The sequence below is a fragment of the Dendrobates tinctorius genome, unplaced genomic scaffold (genome assembly GCF_039654945.1).
Source record: "Dendrobates tinctorius isolate UK_male_01 unplaced genomic scaffold, ASM3965494v1 ptg000316l, whole genome shotgun sequence".
NCBI lineage: Eukaryota > Metazoa > Chordata > Amphibia > Anura > Dendrobatidae > Dendrobates > Dendrobates tinctorius.
In genome coordinates, this window is record NW_027361983.1 from 260,364 (window position 1) to 284,302 (window position 23,939).

General features: G+C 45.9%; 1 protein-coding gene across 3 annotated transcripts in view; it reads left to right on the forward strand.

Moving 5' to 3' along the window:
- Positions 1 to 23,939, forward strand: part of DLK2 (delta like non-canonical Notch ligand 2) — a 94,532-nt gene that overhangs the window by 60,199 nt on the left and 10,394 nt on the right. For all 3 annotated transcript variants that reach the window (XM_073561392.1, XM_073561394.1, XM_073561396.1), the window contains one exon: positions 20,370 to 20,479. The gene's annotated coding sequence lies outside the window, so the exon portion shown is untranslated. The remainder of the gene's footprint in view (positions 1 to 20,369; positions 20,480 to 23,939) is intronic.

A 23,939-nucleotide genomic window follows, 5' to 3' on the forward strand; every position in this document is an offset into this window, starting at 1 on the left:
CCGGAGATGGCTGAACCACACAAAACTGAAAGAGAGAAAACCAGACCAAATGTGAACAAAATAGCAAAAGAACACTTAGCTGAGCATGCAGGGACTGAGCTGGAAACTAAGACCTCAGGAGGCATTAAAAAATCACCAGCAGGGATAGAGGGAGTCGGCTGTCTTAAATCCAGCTTGAAACCCCAGATCTCCAATCGTCATCCTCATTATCAGGTGGCAAGCCTCTGTTAATCAGATCAGCTCCATTACCTCCAGTAACCACCAGAGGGAGCCCAGAAAGAGAACTTGCAACCCCTCTGTCAATTCGACCAGCTCCACTACCTTCAGTAGTAACCAGAGGTAGGCCAGAAAGCGATTCACAACACACTATGGCCTATATGCCCACTCACTACACAAGACTCTATTCCTGAACAAAAAGCATGTTCAAGCTCATTTAAAGATTACTCAACAGCATTTAGACAAGCCTGAGAAATAGTGGGAGAATATAGTCTGGTCAGATGAGACCAAAGTTGAGCTCTTCGGATATGATAATACACAATATGTTTGGAGGCTAAAAGGCACTGCATATCAACCCCAAAACACCATACCTACAGGTGGGAACATCATGGTGTGGGGCTGATTTTGAGCATATGGCACTGGCAGACTTCATATAATTGAGGGAAGGATGTTTCTTGATAAACATCTGCTGCCATCTACCAGGATGATGACTATGAAACGAGGGTGAATGTGAAGAGAGTTTGTGTGGAAGAATGGGTCAATTTCACATTTGAGCAATGCCTGCGACTAGTTTCTCCGTACAAGAGATGCCTGGAATCTTCATCACTAATATAGGCTTTTATATGAAGTATTAATTATTACATGTCAGTAACGTGTTCAGTACTTTTCCCTGTCATTTCTTATTAGAACAAATAATTTATGGACATATGTGGTGATTTCTGTCCTGTGTGGAATGGATGGGTTGTTACTGACATCTGGGGAGAATTTTATGTCAATAGCACTTTTAGAAATAGATTTACTTAGAAAATTAGTGACGTGTTTGTAACGGGGTCTACCCAAGCTGGGGTACCTCTTTCAGTACCACCCCATGTTTTCGGAGGTCCGCTCTGCGTTGGCTGGAGTCTGAATGAATGACGCTGGCTGGAATTCCTTGGTTACATGGGGGCATATAAAAGATCACTGCTTCTCCATGTATTTCCAGTCTGACAACACTTTACTCACAGGACACAGAATATATCACACAGATACAGAGGGCAGGCCAATAGAAAAGCGGCAGGCCAGACATGCATTACAAAAGCCGCAGGTGGCCGGAGCCTGCGGATGTTTACTGTGGGAATTACAAAGGTGGGGGGAGGGCAGACAAAAGGAGAATATCGTGTCCCCTCTGCCCAGGGGTGCAGCCTGTGGGCTGATGCATTAGGGACATGCATCTCACATGGAACCTATTATACATACATATAACTGCACAACATATTCTGGGTGCTGAGTGGTTCTGTAGCACGTAACAGTGTTCAATACTAATTTCACTCTCTGTATGGGAATTAGATTGAATGAGGTGTGACTTGCTTATCTGTTTATGACATTGGCAGCAGTGGGATATTATATTGAATAGTGGGTGTATTTTGTGGTATTATGCGATACAGACAGATGTACTTTTTTTTACGTTTGGTGTATTTTGTGGTATAGTCGTGTGCACTGTTCTTTACAGACAGGTGTATATTGCAGTACAATCAGGCGCACTGTCCTTTATTCCGGGATGTATTTTGCGGTAGATTCGGGTGTTACTGTCCTTTATATTAGGATGTATTTTGTGGTACAGTCAGGTATATTGTCCTTTATCATGGGGTGTATTTTGCTGTAGTCAGGTGTATTTTGCAGCACAGTCAGCTGTACTGTCCTTTATATTAAGGCATACAGTTAGGTCCATATATATTTGGGCAGAGACAACATTTTTCTAATTTTGGTTCTAGACATTATCACAATGAATTTTAACCCCTTCACCCCCAAGGGTGGTTTGCACGTTAACTACCGGGCCAATTTTTACAATTCTGACCACTGTCCCTTTATGAGGTCATAACTCTGGAACGCTTCCATGGATCCCGGTGATTCTGACAATGTTTTCTCGTGACATATTGTACTTCATGTTAGTGGTAAAATTTCATTCAAATAACTTGCGTTTATTTGTGAGAAAAACGGAAATTTGGCGAAAATTTTGAAAATTCCGCAATTTTCCAACTTTGAATTTTTATGCCCTTAAATCACAGAGATACGGCACACAAAAAAGTTAATAAGTAACATTTCCCACATGTTTACTTTACATCAGCACAATTTTGGAACCAACATTTTTATTTGTTAGTAAGATATAAGGGTTAAAAGTTGACCAGCGATCTCTCATTTTTGCAACACCATTTTATTTTTACGGACCACATCACATTTGAGGTCACTTTGTGGGGTCTATATGATAGAAAATACCCAAAAGTGACACCATTCTAAAAACTGCACCCCTTAAGGTGCTTAAAACCACATTCAAGGAGTTTATTAACCCTTCAGGTGCGTCACAGGAATTTTTTGAATATTTCAAAAAAATTAACATTTAACTTTTTTTCACAAAAAAAATTACTTCAGGTACAATTTTTTTTATTTTACCAAGGGTAACAGGAGAAATTGGACTGCAAAAGTTATTGTGCAATTTGTCCTGAGTACGCTGATACCTGATATGTGGGGGGGAACCACTGTTTCAGCGCATGGCAGACCTCAGAAGGGAAGGAGCGCCGTTTGACTTTTTCAATGCAAAATTGGCTGGAATTCTGATCGGACGCCATGTCGCGTTTGGAGAGCCCCTGATGTACCTAAACAGTGGAAACCCCCCACAAGTGACCCCATTTTTGAAACTAGACCCCCTAAGGAACTTATCTAGATATGTGGTGAGAACTTTGAACCCACAAGGGCTTCACAGAAGTTTATAATGTACAGTGGTACAATTAAAAAATCATTTTTTCCACAAAATGATCTTTTCACCCCCAATTTTTATTTCCCCAAGGGCAACAGGACCCTAAAAGTTATTGTGCAATTTGTCCTGAGTACGCTGATACCCCATATGTGGGTGTAAATGACTATTTGGGCACATGGCAGAGCTCGGAAGGCAAGCAGCGCCATTTGACTTTTTTGGCTGGAATTGAGATCGGACACCATGTCGCGTTTGGAAAGCCCCTGATGTACCAAAACAGTGGAAACCCCCCACAAATGAGACCATTTTGGAAACTAGACCCCCAAGGAACTTATCTAGATGTGTGGTGAGCACTTTGAACCCCCAAGTGCTTCACAGAAGTTTATAACGCCTGGGCGTGAAAATAACAAAACATTTTTTTTCCACAAAAATGATATTTTTGCCCCAAAATTTTTATTTTCCTAAGGGCAACAGGAGAAATAGGACCCCAAAAGTTGTTTTGCAAATTGTCCTGAGTAGGCTGATACCCCATATGAGGGGGTAAAACACTGGGTGCATGGCAGAGCTTGGAAGGGAAGGAGCACCATTTGACTTTTTCAACGCAGACTTGGCTGGAATTGAGATCAGACGCCATGTTGCGTTTGGAGAGCCCCTGATGTGCCCAAACAGTGGAAACCCCCAATTCTAACCCTAACCCTAACCCTAATGGGAAAATGGAAATAAATACATTTTTTTAATTTTATTATTTTTCCCTAACTAAGGGGGTGATAACGGGGGGTTTGATTTACTATTTATGGCGGTTTTTATATTTGGCGGCTGTCGCACGCTAAAAGACACTTTTTATTGTAAAAATAGTTTTTGCATCACCACATATTGAGAGCTATAATTTTTCCATATTTTGACCCACCGAGTCATGTGAGGTCTTATTTTTTGCGGGACAAGTTGACGCTTTTATTGGTATCATGTTCGGGCATGTGACATTTTTGATCGCTTTTTATTTCGTTTTTTGGGACGCAGAATGAACAAAAACCAGCGTTTCATGAATTTCTTTTGGGGGGTGCGTTTACACCGTTCCGCGTGCGGTAAAATTGATAAAGCGGTTTTATTCTTCGGGTCAGTACGGTTACAGCGATACCTCATTTAGGTCTTTTTTTATGTTTTGGCGCTTTTATGCAATGCGCTTTGCAGGCACTGAGGAAGTCAGCTTCCTGTAGGCCCCCGGAGGTCCCCGTCGCCATATTGGATCCGGGGACCTGCAGGAAAGGAGCCCTCCACAGCAGCGCTGCACATTGCGCTGCCGTGGGGGGCTCAGGGAAGCACGGAGGGAGCCCCCTCCCTGCCGATGCTTCCCTTTAACCCCCGGTACACCGCGATCGTGTTTGATCGCGGTGTGCAAGGGGTTAACGTGTCGGGGGCGGTCCGTGACCGCCCCTGACACATTGTGTCGGGTGTCAGCTATGATAATTAGCTGACACTCGGCCGCGATCAGCGGCGCTCACCACGTGACACCACGTCACATGGACGGAATATTACGTCAATTGTAGGTAAGGGGTTAAACAAAACAGTTCAGGTGCAGTTGAAGTTCAGACTTTCAGCTTTCATTTGAGGGTCTCCACATTAACATTGGATGAAGGGTTTAGGAGTTTCAGCTCCTTAACATGGGCCACCCTGTTTTTAAAGGGACCAAAAGTAATTGGACAGATTAAATAATTGTAAATAAAATGTTCATTTCTAGTACTTGGTTGAAAACCCTTTGTTGGCAATGACTGCCTGAAGTCTTGAACTCATGGATATCACCAGACGCTGTGTTTCCTCCTTTTTGATGCGCTGCCAGGCCTTCACTGCGGTGGTTTTCAGGCCTTCACTGCGGTGGTTTTTTGTTGCTGTTTGGTTGTGGGCCTTTCTGTCTGAAGTTTAGTCTTTAACAAGTGAAATGCTCAATTGGGTTGAGCTCAGGTGACTGACTTGGCCATTCAAGAATATTCCACGTCTTTGCTTTAATAAACTCCTGGGTTGCTTTGGTTTTATGTTTTGGGTCATTGTCCATCTGTAGTATGAAACGACGACCAATCAGTTTGGCCGCATTTGGCTGGATCTGAGCGCACAGTATGGCTCTGAACACCTCAGAATTCGTTCGGCTGCTTCTGTCCTGTGTCACATCATCAATAAACACTAGTGACCCAGTGCCACTGGCAGCCATGCATGCCCAAGCCATCACACTGCCTCCGCCGTGTTTTACAGGTGGTATGGTATGCTTTGGATCATGAGCTGTACCACGCCTTCACCATACTTTTCTCTTTCCATCATTCTGGTAGAGGTTGATCTTGGTTTCATCTGTCCAAAGAATGTTCTTCCAGAACTGTGCTGGCTTTTTTAGATGTTTTTTAGCAAAGTCCAGTCTAGCCTTTTGATTCTTGATGCTTATGAGTGGCTCGCACCGTGCAGTGAACCCTCTGTATTTACTTTCATGCAGTCTTCTCTTTATGGTAGATTTGGATAGTGATACGCCTGCCTCCTGGAGAGTGTTGGTCACTTGGTTGGCTGTTGTGAAGGGGTTTCTCTTCACCATGGAGATTATTCTGCGATCATCCACCACTGTTGTCTTCCGTGGGCGCCCAGGTCTTTTTGCATTGATGAGTTCACCAGTGATTTCTTTCTTTCTCAGGCTGTACCCAAACTGTAGATTTTGCCACTCCTAATGTTGTAGCAATTTTTCGGATGGGTTTTTTCTGTTTTTGCAGCTTACGGATGACTTGTTTCACCTGCATGGAGAGCTCCTTTGACCGCATGTTTCCTTCACAGCAAAACCTTCCAGATGCAAGCACCACAAATCAACTCCAGGCCTTTTATCTGATTAATTGAGAATGACATAACGAAGGGATTGCCCACACTTGTCCATGAAATAGCCTTGGAGTCAATTGTCCAATTACTTTTGGTCCCTTTAAAAACAGGGTGGCACATGTTAAGGAGCTGAAACTCATAAACCCTTCATCCAATGTGAATGTGGAGACCCTCAAATGAAAGCTGAAAGTCTGAACTTCAACTGCATCTGAATTGTTTTGTTTAAAATTCATTGTGGTAATGTCTAGAACCAAAATTAGAAAAATGTTGTCTCTGTCCAAATATATATGGACTTAACTGTATTTTGGAATACAGTCAGGTGTACTGCCCTTTATACTAGGGTGTATTTTGCCCTGCAATCGGGTGTATTTTGTGGTATAGTCAGGTCTACTGTCCTTTATATTAGGGTACATTTTGCAGCAGTCAGGTATAATGCCCCTTATACCAGGGTGTATTTTGCCGTACAGTCAGGTAAAATGCCTTTTAAATATTAAGGAGTATTTTCTGGTTTGGAACTTGTAGCTCTCTGACGCCTCCCTTACCCTGAGGTTAGTCAGTGAACTACACCTAGGATAAGTAGTCGACAAAGGCTGCCTTGCTGTGTACTGGCTATTGGGCACTCTGCAGTGAGGGCAGTATGTATATCCCCAGTGTCAGGCAGGAAATACATATAGAGCAAGGAAAATTAAACTGGTACATTTTATAGGTTTACTCCAGAAAATATAGGCAGTGTTTACAAAAATATAAAAGATGTTACAAACGAGACAAATTACAGTATACACAGGGAATTGCAAAATAAAAATGGATTACAGGATGAACTTACTCTTATCAGTCAATGGCACGCCATGTGGAGGAGGGGGAGGGGTTCCCAAAGGCAAAGATTCAGTCCACAGCATGGATAGTAAATAGCTGTCCTCCCCCAGGTACTGAACACCCTGAAAAATGGCTGTTCCTGTTTCATCGTTGGCCCACAAACTTAGGGACCTCTCCCGTGCTGACCTCACCAGGTGGCTGGATACAACCCCTTTGGAAAGTTATGAAAACCTTCTATTGGCCATAACTCTTGGGGTGAAGCTTGTAGAGGGATGACGGAAGTATTATATGTCTGCTTACAAAATCATCTTTCATTTGAGACTAAACATCATATCTCTAGGTATTACGGGGAAGCAGATACCTGTTTCTCAGTTTCTGGTGAGCAAGGAGATTGCAAAACGCTGCGGTGAATAGCTTTAATCATGCAGATTCCAAATATATACACGTTTCCTGCATCTATGCCCAATCTGCGTTTTTATATTCAAGTTTGAGGGAACAAAGGAACTTCCAAAACCATGTGCTTTTAAACAAAGGCTGGTTTAGCTGATACCAAACCACATTCCCGAAGGAGGGGAAAAAAGAGTGGTATAGAATTACACAGGCAGACTGAGGGGGCATGCAGCTTTGAAGGGGAGATGTTGGTGAGCTCAGTGTACTTTACAGATCAAAAGGCGAAGGGGGTCGCATGTCGATCAGAAACCAAGGAGCTGCAGCTGAAGCTCTGTAGGTGTAACTGGAACAATAAGAATTATGTTATATTTCCTGACAAGTGGGCCTGTATAGAGAGCTACAGATACTCACTGTGCTGGTTGGTGACATGGTGTGTATCACACTCAACATGGGCCAGAGGAAGCGAAGGAAAGAGCTGTCTCAGAAGATTAGAAAGAAAATTATAGACAAACATGTTACAGGTAAAAGTTATAAGACCATCTCCAAGCAGCTCGATGTTCCTGTGACTACAGCTGCACATATTATTCAGAAATATAAGCTCCATGGGACTGTAGCCAACCTCCCTATACTTGGCCGCAGGAGGAAAACTGATGACAAATCAAAGAGACGGATAATACGAATGGTAACAAAAGAGCCCAGAAAAACTAAACAGATTGAAGGTGAACTTCAAGCTCAAGGAACATCAGTGTCAGAACGCACCATCCTTCGTTGTATGAGCCAAAGTGGACTTCATGGGAGACGACCAAGGAGGACACCATTGTTGAAAAAAAAAAAATCATAAAAAAGCCAGAGAGGAATTTGCCAAACTACATGTTGACATGCCGCAAAGCTTCTGGGAGAATGTCCTATGGACAGATGAGACAGAAATGGAACTTTTTGGCAAGGTACTGTACATCAACTCTATGTTCACAAGCGGAAAAATGAAGCATATCAAGAAAAGAACACTGTCTCTACTGTGAAACATGGAGGAGGCTCTGTTATGTTCTGGGGCTGCTTAGCTGCATCTGGCACAGGGTGTCTAGAATCTGTGCAGGGTACAATGAAATCTCAAGACTAACAATGGATTCTAGAGAGAAATGTGCTGCCCAGAGTCAGAAAGCTTGGTCTCAGTCGCAGGTCATGGGTCTTGCAACAGGATAATGACCCAAAACACACAGCTAAACACACCCAAGAATGGCTAAGAGGAAAACGTTGGACTATTCTGAAGTGGCCTCCTATGAGCCCTGACCTAAATCCTATTGATCAACATTAGAAAGAGCCGAAACACGCCGCCTGGAAAAGGCAATAAAATATTACGTTAAGGCTACCATGATTTCTGTCCAGGCCTATTTCAAGAGTTTTATTTATTTATTTTTTTTTTTAAGTTCTGTGGAAGCATGGTTGAAAAGCAATGTCTGACTTTCATTTGTTAATTTTCATAGATTTTTTATTATTACTTTTGTCAGATTCAAGTGATTTCTGTGACCATTGTGGGTTTTTCTGTCATTAAACGAAGGGTACCATCAATTTTGACCACGTGTGTATATCGAACGAGGAACTGATGGCAGTCCTACTGGGCTGGTTCTGTTTCACTGGTGCTAGTGAATGGGGCCTCTCAACCTGTCAGGGTTGTGGGCGAGTGTGGTGCTACGTTGGGGACTGTGTGGGCCACCTTCTCACTCTTCGTGTCTCCCTGGGCCCATGAGGACAGGGGGGTGTCTGTGTAAATCTGTGCTAAGCTGACCTTGCGTGGCATTAGGGGGTGCAGAACGTCATGTTGGTACAAGTGTGGAGACCTTTCCCGTCAGGTGTACTGTCCTTTATACTAAAGTATATTTTGCGGTACGATTGTGTGTAATTTGTGATAGTCAGGTGTTCTGTCCCTTATAAGAGGGTGTATTCTGCGGTAAAGTCAGTTGTTCTGTCCTTTACACTGCTATGTATTTTGCAGTACAATCAGGTGTATTTTGCCCGCTGTCTTGGGGTCATACTTGACTCCGAGCTTTCCTTTGCCCCCCACATTCGATCACTGGCTCGCTCTTGTCATCTGCACCTCAAAAACATTTCTAGAATTCGACCTTTTCTTACTTTCAACTCTGCAAAAACTCTTACTGTTTCTCTTATTCATTCTCGTCTGGACTACTGTAACTCTCTTCTAATCGGTCTCCCTCTTACCAAACTCTCCCCCCTCCAATCTGTCCTGAATGCTGCAGCCAGGATCATATTCCTCACCAATCGTTACACTGATGCCTCTACCTTGTGCCAGTCATTACACAGGTTACCCATCCACTCCAGAATTCAGTATAAACTTATTACCCTCACCCACAAAGCCCTCCATGGCTCAGCACCACCCTACATCTCCTCCCTCGTCTCAGCCTACCACCCTACCCTCGCCCTCCGTTCTGCTGATGACCTGAGGTTAGCATCCTCAATAATCAGAACCTCCCACTCCCGTCTTCAAGACTATACACATGCTGCGCCAATTCTTTGGAATGCACTTCCCAGGTCAATACGATTAGTCCCCAATCCCCACAATTTTAAGCGTGCCCTGAAAACGCATTTATTCAGACTGGCCTATCGCCTCAACACTTTAACCTAATCTATCCCTGTGTGGCACAGACAAAAGTTTTACCATAACCAGGTTCCCCGCATCATGTTCCCACATGCTTTATGCCTCCATTAGCCCTCGGTGTCTGTACTGTTACACACTTAACATTATGGCTGGTCCATACAATCAGGGCAACTGTTACCACCCACCTTTCGTGTCTCCCTCTTTCCTCATAGACTGTAAGCTTGCGAGCAGGGCCCTCATTCCTCTTGGTATCTGTTATGATCTATGTGATTATTGTTATGCTGTAATGTCTATTGTCTGTACAAATCCCCTCTGAAATGTAAAGTGCTGCGGAATATGTCGGCGCTATAGAAATAAAATGTATTATTCTTATTATTAGTATTATTTTGAGGTACAGTCAGGTGTACTGTCCTTTATACTAGGGGATATTTTGTGTTACATTTGGGTGTATTGTGGTAAATTAGGTGTAATGTTCTTTACACTAGTGTGTATTTTGCAATACAGTTGGATGTATTTTGTGGAACAGTCAGGTGTACTGTGCTTTATAACAGGGAGCATTATGTGGTACAGTTGGTGTCATGAACTGGGGGTGTTTGGTTGCCCCCAGTTCATCAGGGATTTATTATATCCCACTTTCCAGTTCCAGTTTGGAACTTGCAGCTCTCTGGCACCCCCCTTACCCTCAGGTCAGTCAGGGAACTACATCTAGGATAAGTAGTCACCAGTAGGGCTGCCTGGTCATGTACTGGCTATTGGGCACTCTGCAGGGAGGGCAGTATGTATGTCCCCAGTCTCAGGCAGGTAATACACACATAAACCTCCGTTTCGTAACCAGCAGTCTCCCCAAATTTCCATAACACTCTTTGCTACCAGCTCCTAGGTTTATATTAATATCAATATCGGGTCAAGACCCAAGCCAACTAGGTAGTATGAATTTAGCACGGACACTTGGCAATAAGTTTATAGAACAAGGAAAACAGAACTAGTAAATTTTTATAGATTTTACTCCAACAAGAATATGCAGTGTTTACAAAAGTACAAAGAGAGAGATACAGTATATACAGGCAATTACAAAACAAAAGGGATTAAAAGGTAAACTTACATATCTCAGTCAATGGCATACCATGTGGAAGGGGAGTTCCGAAGGACCAGGATTCAGTCCACAGCAGGGATGGTATGTGCGGTCGCCACAGGTCTGAACAAGCTGCAAAACGGCTGCTCCTGTTTTATAGTTAGCCGATAAACTTAGGGACTTCTGAGTGATTCTTGTTCTTGATCAGCTCCACCCTGTGCTCTCCTAATTGGCCCATTGATTGCTAATTGCCCACCCTATATAACCTCAGCCAGTACACTTCCTCATTGCGTGATTATTGTGCTTCCAGCCGGTAGTCAAGCTCCTTCTCCTGCGGCTGCTGCTCCTCTATATATAAGCATCGCTGATTCCGTGTACCGACTTCTGGCTTTTCCTCTGACTTCGTTATCCGCCTGCTCCATCTGCTAAGTATCGCTGATCCCGTGTACCGACTTCTGGCTTTTCCTCTGACTTCGTTATCCGCCTGCTCCATCTGCTAAGTATCGCTGATCCCGTGTACCGACTTCTGGCTTTTCCTCTGACTTCGTTATCCGCCTGCTCCATCTGCTAAGTATCGCTGATCCCGTGTACCGACTTCTGGCTTTTCCTCTGACTTCGTTATTCGCCTGCTCCATCTGCTAAGTATCGCTGATCCCGTGTACCGACTTCTGGCTTTTCCTCTGACTTCGTTATCCGCCTGCTCCATCTGCTAAGTATCGCTGATCCCGTGTACCGACTTCTGGCTTTTCCTCTGACTTTGTTATCTGCCTGCTCCACTACCAAAGTATTGCCTAACCAGTGTACTGACTTTCGGCTTCACCTGACTACGCTTCCTGCCCTGCTCCCCCTAGTGGTTGCAATAACACTGGCTCCAACCTGAACCAGATCGTGACAGAATAATCACGTGCCAAAATGGAGTCTGTTGTAGCCACCCTGACAAAACAAGTTTCTGAACTTCAAAGTTTTTGTACCACTTACCAAGAAAAATATTCTAAACTACAAACAGTAGTATCAGGCCAACAAAAGGAAATAATTGAACTACAAAGGCAACTTCTTGACATGCGCAATTCAAGCCCAGCATCAAACGCACGAATGCCGCTGCCTGCAAAATTCAGTGGGGATCGTCAGCAGTACCGAGGATTCCTCAACCAATGCCGGATATACTTCCAAATGCAACCTGCTCCATTTACCAGCGATAGGAAGAAAGTATTTTTTCTGATCAATCTCCTGACTGATGAAGCTCTTGCATGGGCCTTGTTTTTCTCAAGATTTAATTTTGTAATTTCCTATCGGCCTGGTTCGAGAAATGGCAAAGCTGACGCCCTGTCCAGGATTTGTGCTGAACCTCAGGAGAGTTCTAATACTGACAGTACTATTCTGGGCCCCCAAAATTTTTTGGGAATATTGGACTCCAAAGTTTTTTTTGCTCAGATTAAAAATGGCTACCACAACGACCCCTTTCTTAACCATCCTCCTAAAGATGTCAATCTTTTTTTCAAGAAGGGATTTTGGATGCTGAACCACAGGGTTTATATCCCAGAATCGGTGAGACTCGAAGTCCTCAAATTAGTCCATGATTCTAAACTTGCAGGACACCCCGGAGTCATGAAAACTCAAGAACTACTACTTCGTTCCTTTTGGTGGCCTAATTGTAGAAGGGATGTGAAAAGATGTGTCCTCCTGTGTAACATGTGCACGTAACAAGACACCACGTTCCTCTCCTTTAGGACTTCTACAACCTCTTCCAGTTCCATCCAGACCTTGGGGATCAATCTCAATGGATTTCATCGTGGATCTACCTCCATCTAAAAAGATGACTGTGATTCTCGTTGTGGTAGACCGACTCACAAAGATGGCCCATTTCATCCCAACTAAAAGAATTCCTACTGCGGAACAAACTGCTGAGTTAATGATCAAAGAGGTTTTTAAGCTGCATGGGACTCCTGATAATGTAGTCTCCGACAGAGGGGTGCAATTCACATCGAAATTCTGGAAAAGCCCTGGGAGTCACTGTGAATCTTTCTACGTCTTTCCATCCGCAATCAAATGGCCAGACGGAGAGGACGAACCAGACTCTCGAGCAATACCTCCGCTGCTTCATTTCATATCTTCAAGATGACTGGGTGGACTATTTACCAACAGCGGAATTTGCCTATAACAACGCTAAACACAGCTCTACAGCCCAAAGTCCTTTTTATGCTAACTATGGCTTGCATCCAAGTATGTATTCCTAATCTTCCTTTTGAAACTTCTACCCCTGCGGTTGCTGACCGACTCAACAGATTACAGGAATCTCAGGAAAAATTAATTGAGATATTACAAAAGGCCCAGGAAGACTATAAAAAAGCAGCAAATAAACACCGTAGAGAACCTCCTAATCTGCACGTGGGTGACAAGGTTTGGTTGTCCACTAAAAACCTAAAAACACACGTGCCATCTTCTAAATTGGGACAAAAATTCATAGGACCCTTCCAAATTGCTGCACAAATTAACAAAGTTGCTTTCCGGTTGGAACTTCCCAGCAGTCTTAAGATTCACCCAGTGTTTCATGTATCTTTGCTCAAACCATTCTGTGAAAATCCATTTCCAGGAAGGACTCAGCCTCCTCCTCCACCTGAAAGAGTCCATGGCGAGGAAGAATTTATTGTGGAGAAGATTCTGGACTCTAGGAGAATCAGAGGTAACCTGCAGTATCTTGTGCAATGGAAGGGTTACGGACCAGAAGAAAACTCATGGGAACCGGAGGAAAATGTTCATGCTTCTAGGCTAACAAGAATCTTCCATCAGAGGTATCCAGAGGCCATCCTGGAAGGAGGGGAGTACTGTCAGGAATGGAACCTGGAACCTCTTGTCTGCTGGCCAGCAGCTCAGCCATCTGAGCTATGCGGCTGCTTGGAAGATTCCATGCGAAACCAGATACCAGTGATTCTTGTTCTTGATCAGCTCCACCCTGTGCTCTCCTAATTGGCCCATTGATTGCTAATTGCCCACCCTATATAACCTCAGCCAGTACACTTCCTCATTGCGTGATTATTGTGCTTCCAGCCGGTAGTCAAGCTCCTTCTCCTGCGGCTGCTGCTCCATCTGCTAAGTATCGCTGATCCCGTGTACCGACTTCTGGCTTTTCCTCTGACTTCGTTATTCGCCTGCTCCATCTGCTAAGTATCGCTGATCCCGTGTACCGACTTCTGGCTTTTCCTCTGACTTCGTTATTCGCCTGCTCCATCTGCTAAGTATCGCTGATTCCGTGTACCGACTTCTGGCTTTTCCTCCGACTTCGTTATCCGCCTGCTCCACTACCAAAGTATTGCCTAACCAGTGTACTGACTTTCGGCTTCACCTGACTACGCTTCCTGCCCTGCTCCCCCTAGTGGTTGCAATAACACTGGCTCCAACCTGAACCAGATCGTGACAATACCACTCACACACACACAGACGTAATAACCGAGGGAAGGGGTTTCTTAATGAGTCAGTCACCAGTCCAAGCATCCGTCACCATACACACAGCAGCAGTATAAAAATACTAGCGCATGGCAGAACGGCCATGCGCACTTTTTATAGCGTACGGGACCTGCCGGAAATCTCCAGAGCCCTGAGCTAAGCCAATGAAATCAGGAGCAGGACCTGAGCACCTGACTCCTGGACTCCAATGGGAGCTCGTCCCGTGGGCATGCTCAGAAGCTGGGAAAAAGAACTTGGCCTCTGGAGACAAATGTGTGAATCTGGATTCCTGCATAAGCATTATAGAACCCAGATTCCTAACATTACCCCCCCTCCTACCTGAACCCTCCGGTCCACCAGCCTGTGCCCGACAGCGGTACAGGTCTTAGACTCGTCAAATGTGTGAATCTGGATTCCCGCATACGCATTATAGAACCCAGATCCCTAACATTTATACTAAGGTGCATTTTATGGTACAGTCAGGTGTTCTGCCCTTTATAATAATGTCTATTTTGCGGCACAGTCAGTACTGTCCTTTGTATTAGGTGAATTTTGTAGTACAGTCAGTACTGTCCTTTGTATTAGGTGAATTTTGTAGTACAGTCAGTACTGTCCTTTGTATTAGGTGAATTTTGTAGTACAGTCAGTACTGTCCTTTGTATTAGGTGTATTTTGCGGTACAGTCAGGAGTACTTTCGTTTATATTAGTGTCACGGAGTGACTGACCTAACGTTTGGTCGGTCACCAAACAGCACAACACACAAGGGAACACCAGGGAAACAATAACCTCCTGCACTCACCTGAGGATGTGCCCTGATCTCCCGATCATCCCTATACGGGTTCTTTCACCCCGTCGCAGAGCAGGATACCTAATCCCTCAATTGCTCTGCTCTTATCCCTAAGTAGGGAACTGGCAGGTGACAGCACTGGTACCACCACTGCACTAATACAACAAAGGAATGGAAAGAGACACCAAAAGGGACAACGTAACAAAAAATGCAACACTTAGCTTTCTGCTGCAAAGCACCGCACAGCAGGATAAAGACACCATGTGATGGTGTGATGTGTTATGTGGGTATCAGTTTGTGTATATTTATATTTTACAAATTTCCATAGTGTCCTCTCTTTGCCCTGTATCATTCCGTGTATTCCCCATGTTGTCTAGAGTCTCAATTACCTTCCAAAAGTCTGATAATTGAATTAGTTCACTAAAGGCCCTTTTACATTTAGCGATGCACCAGCGATCCGACCCGGTCAGGATCGCTGGTGCATCGATAAATGATCGCTAGTGAGCTTCCACACAGGACGATCTCACAGCGATGCAGCAGCGACGCAGCACACGATACTCACCTTTCACACACAGCGATCCAGATGTCCTCCCGCCCGCGTCCAGCGTCGCTCATCTCGCCCAGCAGGAAGCTGACGACAAGAAATGGAGCCGGACATTCTCGCACGATCAGCGACGGACAGCGGGGGAGCCGGTCGGAGGTATCACACATAGCGATATCGCTATAACGTCACAAAATCAGTGACGTTTTAGCGATATTGCTAGCGATATCGCTATGTGTAAAACCCCCTGTCTGCAGCCTGACTGTATCTATGCCTCTTGATGAACCCCCTGTAGTGTCTTAATCCCCAAGGCTCCTTTGTCAGGTCTGGGAAGCCTGAAAACCGTCCCAACCTGTCTGACTACTCCTGGACATGAGGGGGCTGGGGAGGACAGGAGCTGTACAAGTCAGACCCTGTGTGGTGATGATCGTGTGAAGACAGCACGTTAGAGATAAGGGGAAGCATATGGACCCATTTTATCCTCTGTCTGCTGGAATATTGGACTCTCATTTCCTTGGACATTCATCCTGTTACTAAGCTGCATTTGTGTTCTGGTCTATTGTATCCTCTGTGTGGTGGATTTTTTATGGACCTTTTAGTTTTGCCTATAATAAAGGTCTTGGGATTGTTCAAACTTCCCTCGCTCTGTTGATTGTGTGGTATCGGAGAAGGACCCCGTGACACACCAGATTAGCAAACTCAGAAAAGCACCACTGCACCCAGCCAGCTCCTTCCTCCAGTGTGCTCACTGTAGAAACCTCTAACACCGACAGTCAGCTGATGCATCAGGTGACCTCTTGAAGGATGGTGGGAGTAGTCACCACCCACATCAGCAAACCCACCATTGAAATTACACCAGCAGGCCACCTGGGGGGGGGGGACTGACATTAACACCGGATGGCCTGAAAGGAAAAAAGTTTTAATCTGAGAAGCCAGATCTGCCACAGATCCAAAAATGGATCGTGACAATTAGGGTGTATTTTGCGGTACCATCAGGTATTCTGTCCTTTTTACAAGGGTGTATTTTGCGGTACCATCAGGTGTACTGTCCTTTATACTAGGGTGTATTTTGCGGTACCATCAGGTGTACTGTCCTTTATACTAGGGTGTATTTTGCGGTACCATCAGGTGTACTGTCCTTTATACTAGGGTGTATTTTGTGGTACAGTCAGGTGTATGTTGCAGTGTGCTGTCCCAGTGTGGTTTGGGTTCCCGGGTCTCCCTTCCGCATACGTCTCGGCTACAGAACATCAGAATGGTCGAATCTCCTCCGGTCTTGGATGGTCACGCACAGGACAGACGTCCATATCGTGTGACCTTGTGCCTGATCACTGTGGCGGTTGCTGCTGTGGCCTCCATTACATGGAATGTCCGGGATTCACCCCGCTACCATTTCTCAGCTGTCAGCTGACGGGCAGCCAGGCTCACCTGTGGCCCTGCCTAGGGCCAATATTATGTGTGACTGTCATAGAATCGTAGAGTTGGAAGGGACCTCCTGGGCCATCTGGTCCAACCCCCTGCTCAAAGCAGGATTCGCTAAATCATCCCAGTCAGATGTCTGTCCAGCCTCTGTTTGAAGACTTCCATTGCAGGAGAACTCACCACTTCTCGTGGCAGCCTGTTCCACTCATTGATCACTCTGTCAAAAAGTTTTTTCTAATATCTAATCTGTGTCTCTTCCCATTCAGTTTCATCCCATTGCTTCTAGTCTTTCCTTGTGCAAATGAGAATAAAGTTGATCCTTCTACAATATGACAGCCCTTTAGATATTTGTAGACAGCTATTAAGTCTCCTCTCAGTCTTCTCTTTTGCAAACTAAACATTCCCAAATCCTGCAACCTTTCCTCATAAGACAGGGTTTGCAGACCAGTCACCATTCTGGTCGCTCTTTTCTGAACTTGCTCCAGTTTGTTGATGTCTTTTTTAAAATGTGGTGCCCAAAACTGGACACAATATTCCAGATGAGGTCTGACCAAAGAGGAGTAGAGGGAAATGACTTCACGTGATCTAGACTGTATGCTTCTGTTAATACATCCTAGAATTGCATTTGCCTTTTTTTCTGCTGCATCACACTGTTGACTCATATTCAGTCTGTGATCTATTAGTATACCCAAGTCTTTTTCACATGTGCTGTCACTTAGCCCTATTCCTCCCATTCTATATATGCTTTTTTCATTTTTATTGCCCAGATGTAGTACTTTGCATTTCTCCCTGTTAAAAACCATTCTGTTAGTTGCTGCCCACTTCTCCAGTTTAAATCTTTTTGAATCCTCTCTCTCTCTTCTCTAGTATTAGCTATCCCTCCTAGCTTTGTGTCATCAGCAAATTTAATCAGTTTACCCTCAATTCCTTCATCTAAATCGTTGATAAAGATGTTGAACAATACAGGGCCCAGGACAGAGCCCTGTGGTACCCCACTTGAGACATTCTTCCAACTGGATGTGCAGCCATTTACGACCACTCTTTGGGTCCGATCACTAAGCCAGTTATGAATCCACCTAACAGTTGCCTTGTCCATTCCATACTTAGTCATTTTTTCAATAAGGATTGTATGAGAGACTTTGTCAAATGCTTTGCTGAAGTCAAGATATACTATATCTACAGCATTTCCTTGATCCACCCAATCAGTGATACCGTCATAGAAGGAAATTAAGTCTGACATGACTTATTAGTTAGAAACCCATGCTGACTCTGTTTAATCACTTCATTCTTATCCAGGTATTGACATACATGTTGTTTAATAATTTGTTCAAAGATCTTTCCTGGTATAGAAGTCAGACTCACCGGCCTATAGTTGCCTGGGTCCACCTTCTTCCCCTTTTTGAAGATAGGAACAACATTTGCTCTTCTCCAGTCTTCTGGCACTTCTCCTGTTCTCCAAGAATTTTCAAAGATTATGGAGAGGGGTTCAAAAATTTCTTCTGCTATCTCCTTCAGTACTCTGGGGTGTAATTCATCTGGACCTGGAGACTTGAATTCATTTAGGTTAGCTAAGTGTTTCCTCACTATCTTTCTGTTTATAGATATCCTGGATTCTTCTATTCCCTTAATAGGACAGTGAATAACAGTTGATGTTGCATTTCCTTTCTGAGAGAAAACAGATGCAAAATAGGAATTTAAAAGTTCAGCCTTCTCAACATCCTGTCTTACCATTTCATCGTTTTCATCCTGTAAAAATCCTATAGCATCTTTGACTTTTCTTTTACTTTTGACATATCCCCAAAATCCTTTATTATTGCTTTTGACATCTCTTGCAAGCCTCAGTTCATTTTCAGCTTTAGCTAATCTGATTTGTGCCCTGCAGGTTCTGCAGACAGCATTATATTCTTCTTTAGATATGCCTCCCTCTTTCCATTTTATAAACATTTTTTTCTTCCTTTTTAGCATGTGCTTAAGTTCTGTGTTCATCCATCCTGGTTTCCTTAAATGCTTCCTATTCTTCCCTCTTTTCGGAATTGTTAACAACTGTGCTTTGAGAATTTCATTTTTCAAGATTTCCCATCCTTCCTGGACATTTTTGTCTTTAAGGATATCCAGCCATTGGATCCCTCCAATTCTCTTTCTGAATCCCTTAAAATCTGCCTTTCTGAAATCTAACCTTGACGTCTGAGTCTTCACAGGTCTTCCACCTCTAGTAATCCAAAATTCTAAAATAGCATGGTCGCTACCTCCTAGGGTCCCAGCCACTTTTACCTCCTCAACCATTTCCTCCCTGTTTATAAGGATTAGATCCAAGGTAGCAGTTCCCCTTGTTTTCTCCCTTACCTTTTGGAAGATAAAGTTGTCAGCAAGAGAGGATAAGAATTTCCTTGACCTGTTAGTTTTGCCTGAGAGAGATTCCCAACAAATGTCTGGATAGTTGAAATCTCCCATGACAACTATGTCATATTTTTTGGAGAACTTGGCCATCTGATGCATAAAGAGTTCATCTATATCTTCGGCTTGCACAGGCGGCCTGTAGTAAATGCCTACAATGGTGTCCTTTCCATTGTTCTGTCCTTGTATTCTTACCCAAACAGTTTCCACAGAACTCCCAGTCTCTGAAGCTTCAATCTCTGTGCAGATATACGCGTTTCGAACATACAATGCGACACCCCCTCCTCGTTTATCAAGTCTGTTTCTTGTCGCCTGCACATATGTGTCCACAGGACAAGGAAACCTCTGCTGAGCACAATAAAAACCCCAGCTGCCGCGAGGCTGAAGTGGCACAGATATGGCTGGCTGTGATGTGAGTGCACCTGCAGGGGGCATCGCTGGACATTATACTGTACATCCATACAATGACTGAATACTTCTAATCAATGGCAGCAAGCAGAGGCCTAGAGATTCAGAAGAATTGGAGACAGCAGAAGTGAGCTCTGTCCCAGGGAAACTAGTCCTGCACAGTGTACGGCCATGACACACCTGTATTAATAAGACTGCGGCTTCACTCTGGGGATTGCGGGGGGCCTCCTGCCCTCTGGGGATTGCGGGGGGACCCCTGCCCTCTGGGGGATTGCGGGGGGACCCCTGCCCTCTGGGGGATTGCGGGGGGACCCCTGCCCTCTGGGGGATTGCGGGGAGGACCCCTGCCCTCTGGGGGATTGCGGGGAGGACCCCTGCCCTCTGGGGGATTGCGGGGAGGACCCCTGCCCTCTGGGGGATTGCGGGGAGGACCCCTGCCCTCTGGGGGATTGCGGGGAGGACCCCTGCCCTCTGGGGGATTGCGGGGAGGACCCCTGCCCTCTGGGGGATTGCGGGGAGGACCCCTGCCCTCTGGGGGATTGCGGGGAGGACCCCTGCCCTCTGGGGGATTGCGGGGAGGACCCTGCACTTTGGCGGTGGGGGGGGCCCCTGCCCTCTGGTAACCCTTATAGCCCATCCTCCCACACATCTTTAAGTTTATGGTTCTGATGGTCATCCTGTAATTCTCATCTCTGATCCATCAGGAGACCGGAGACGTCCAGACTGGATCCATCAACCGTGACTGTACTAAGGATGTGGCCCTCCCTGCACTTTTCACCGTAATCTGCAGGACCGTCGCTGTGTCCTTCTGAAGGTAGGAGTCTAGACATTGACCCCATAAGTGTCTGATCATACAACCTGCCCAATAACCAGAGCATGTGCCTCCTCCAGAGCGGCCATCAGGCCACATGTGATGGCTCAGGGACCACCGTCTAGGACCGTCACAGCCAGGGAGGTCAACCCAAAATACATGGAAATATGTGAGGCATTGGTCGATATTTTGGCCACGATATGCAGCCTCGCAACCCTCACCTATTTATATGTATTTTGGGCACTTTATGTTTCATTGCTTCAGGGTGCAGCCAGGCCCAGCACGTTGGGTCTTGTATTCAGGGGTGTTCACATGGGATACATGTAGAGAGCGCTGGCCAGTCAATAGGCTGAGACCCAGACACTATTCATTACCTGCATGTGAACACCGCCCTTCCCAGTCCTCTATTGTGCACACATATACTAAGCAGTCACCCCTCCATGAATGGCTAGGTGGTGAGTGGCGTCTATTTAGTATCTTGCAACTGTGTTTTGCAACATCTTTGCTATATGGGCTTGCTGCACCCTGCAGTGCATTTGTTCAAAGACCTGGGCAGGTAAGCGGCACTGCCCTTTTTTCCGCTGTATTTTTTAGACCCTTGGGATGGCTCTCATGTGACGGCCTCCATCAGACTGTGTGACCTTCTCCATGGTCTTCACCACCCTATAGAGAAGCTGAAGTGCAAGGTCCCCGTCACATCAGACTGAGTCACATCTGTCTGTGGTTTTGTAATATGGACTCCTGGGCCCTCTGTGAGGCACAGAGTTCTCTCCTGGGTGCTCTGTATTCTCTCCTGGGTGCTCTGTGAGGTTCTGTATTCTCTCCTGGTTGCTCTGTGAGGCTTTGTATTCTCTCCTGGTTGCTCTGTGAGGCTCTGTATTCTCTCCTGGTTGCTCTGTGAGGCTCTGTATTCTCTCCTGGTTGCTCTGTGAGGTTCGGTATTCTCTCCTGGTTGCTCTGTGAGGCTCTGTATTCTCTCCTGGGTGCTCTGTGAGGCTCTGTATTCTCTCCTGGGTGCTCTGTGTTCTCTCCTAGGTACTCTGTCTTCTCTCCTGGTTGCTCTTTGAGGTTCTGTATTGTCCCCTGGGTGCTCTGTGAGGTTCGGTATTCTCTCCTGGTTGCTCTTTGAGGTCCTGTATTGTCCCCTGGGTGCTCTGTGAGGTTCGGTATTCTCTCCTGGGTGCTCTGTGAGGTTCGGTATTCTCTCCTGGGTGCTCTGTGAGGTTCGGTATTCTCTCCTGGGTGCTCTGTGAGGCTCGGTATTCTCTCCTGGGTGCTCTGTGAGGCTCTGTATTCTCTCCTGGGTGCTGTGAGGTTCGGTATTCTCTCCTGGTTGCTCTGTGAGGTTCTGTATTCTCTCCTGGGTGCTCTGTGAGGCTCTGTATTCTCTCCTGGGTGCTCTGTGTTCTCTCCTGGGTGCTCTGAGGTTCTGTATTCTCTCCTGGTTGCTCTGTGAGGCTCTGTATTCTCTCCTGGGTGCTCTGTGTTCTCTCCTGGGTGCTCTGAGGTTCTGTATTCTCTCCTGGGTGCTCTGTGTTCTCTCCTAGGTACTCTGTGTTCTCTCCTGGGTGCTCTGTCTTCTCTCCTGGTTGCTCTTTGAGGTTCTGTATTGTCCCCTGGGTGCTCTGTGAGGTTCTGTGTTCTCTCCTGGTTGCTCTGTGAGGCTCTGTATTCTCCCCTGGGTGCTCTGTGAGGTTCTGTATTCTCCCCTGGGTGCTCTGTGAGGCTCTGTATTCTCCCCTGGGTGCTCTGTGAGGTTCTGTATTCTCTCCTGGGTGCTCTGTGAGGTTCTGTATTCTCTCCTGGGTGCTCTGTGAGGTTCTGTATTCTCTCCTGGGTGCTCTGTGAGGTTCTGTATTCTCTCCTGGGTGCTCTGTGAGGTTCTGTATTCTCTCCTGGGTGCTCTGTGAGGTTCTGTATTCTCTCCTGGGTGCTCTGTGAGGTTCTGTATTCTCTCCTGGGTGCTCTGTGAGGTTCTGTATTCTCTCCTGGGTGCTCTGTGAGGTTCTGTATTCTCTCCTGGGTGCTCTGTGAGGTTCTGTATTCTCATCCTGGGTGCTCTGTGAGGCTCTGTATTCTCTCCTGGGTGCTCTGTGAGGCTCTGTATTCTCATCCTGGGTGCTCTGTGAGGTTCTGTGTTCTCTCCTGGGTGCTCTGTGAGGCTCTGTATTCTCTCCTGGGTGCTCTGTGAGGCTCTGTATTCTCTCCTGGGTGCTCTGTATTCTCATCCTGGGTGCTCCGTGAGGTTCTGTGTTCTCTCCTGGTTGCTCTGGGAGGCACAGAGTTCTCTCCTAGGTGCTCTGTGAGGCTCTGTATTCTCCCCTGGGTGCTCTGTGAGGTTCTGTATTCTCTCCTGGTTGCTCTGTGAGGTTCTGTATTCTCCCCTGGGTGCTCTGTGAGGCTCTGTATTCTCTCCTGGGTGCTCTGTGAGGTTCTGTGCTCATTCCTGGGTGCTCTGTGAGGTCCTGTATTCTCTCCTGGGTGCTCTGTGAGGTCCTGTATTCTCTCCTGGGTGCTCTGTGTTCTCTCCTGGGTGCTCTGAGGTTCTGTATTCTCTCCTGGTTGCTCTGTGAGGCTCTGTATTCTCTCCTGGGTGCTCTGTGTTCTCTCCTGGGTGCTCTGAGGTTCTGTATTCTCTCCTGGGTGCTCTGTGTTCTCTCCTAGGTACTCTGTGTTCTCTCCTGGGTGCTCTGTCTTCTCTCCTGGTTGCTCTTTGAGGTTCTGTATTGTCCCCTGGGTGCTCTGTGAGGTTCTGTGTTCTCTCCTGGTTGCTCTGTGAGGCTCTGTATTCTCCCCTGGGTGCTCTGTGAGGTTCTGTATTCTCCCCTGGGTGCTCTGTGAGGCTCTGTATTCTCCCCTGGGTGCTCTGTGAGGTTCTGTATTCTCTCCTGGGTGCTCTGTGAGGTTCTGTATTCTCTCCTGGGTGCTCTGTGAGGTTCTGTATTCTCTCCTGGGTGCTCTGTGAGGTTCTGTATTCTCTCCTGGGTGCTCTGTGAGGTTCTGTATTCTCTCCTGGGTGCTCTGTGAGGTTCTGTATTCTCTCCTGGGTGCTCTGTGAGGTTCTGTATTCTCTCCTGGGTGCTCTGTGAGGTTCTGTATTCTCTCCTGGGTGCTCTGTGAGGTTCTGTATTCTCTCCTGGGTGCTCTGTGAGGTTCTGTATTCTCTCCTGGGTGCTCTGTGAGGTTCTGTATTCTCATCCTGGGTGCTCTGTGAGGCTCTGTATTCTCTCCTGGGTGCTCTGTGAGGCTCTGTATTCTCATCCTGGGTGCTCTGTGAGGTTCTGTGTTCTCTCCTGGGTGCTCTGTGAGGCTCTGTATTCTCTCCTGGGTGCTCTGTGAGGCTCTGTATTCTCTCCTGGGTGCTCTGTATTCTCATCCTGGGTGCTCCGTGAGGTTCTGTGTTCTCTCCTGGTTGCTCTGGGAGGCACAGAGTTCTCTCCTAGGTGCTCTGTGAGGCTCTGTA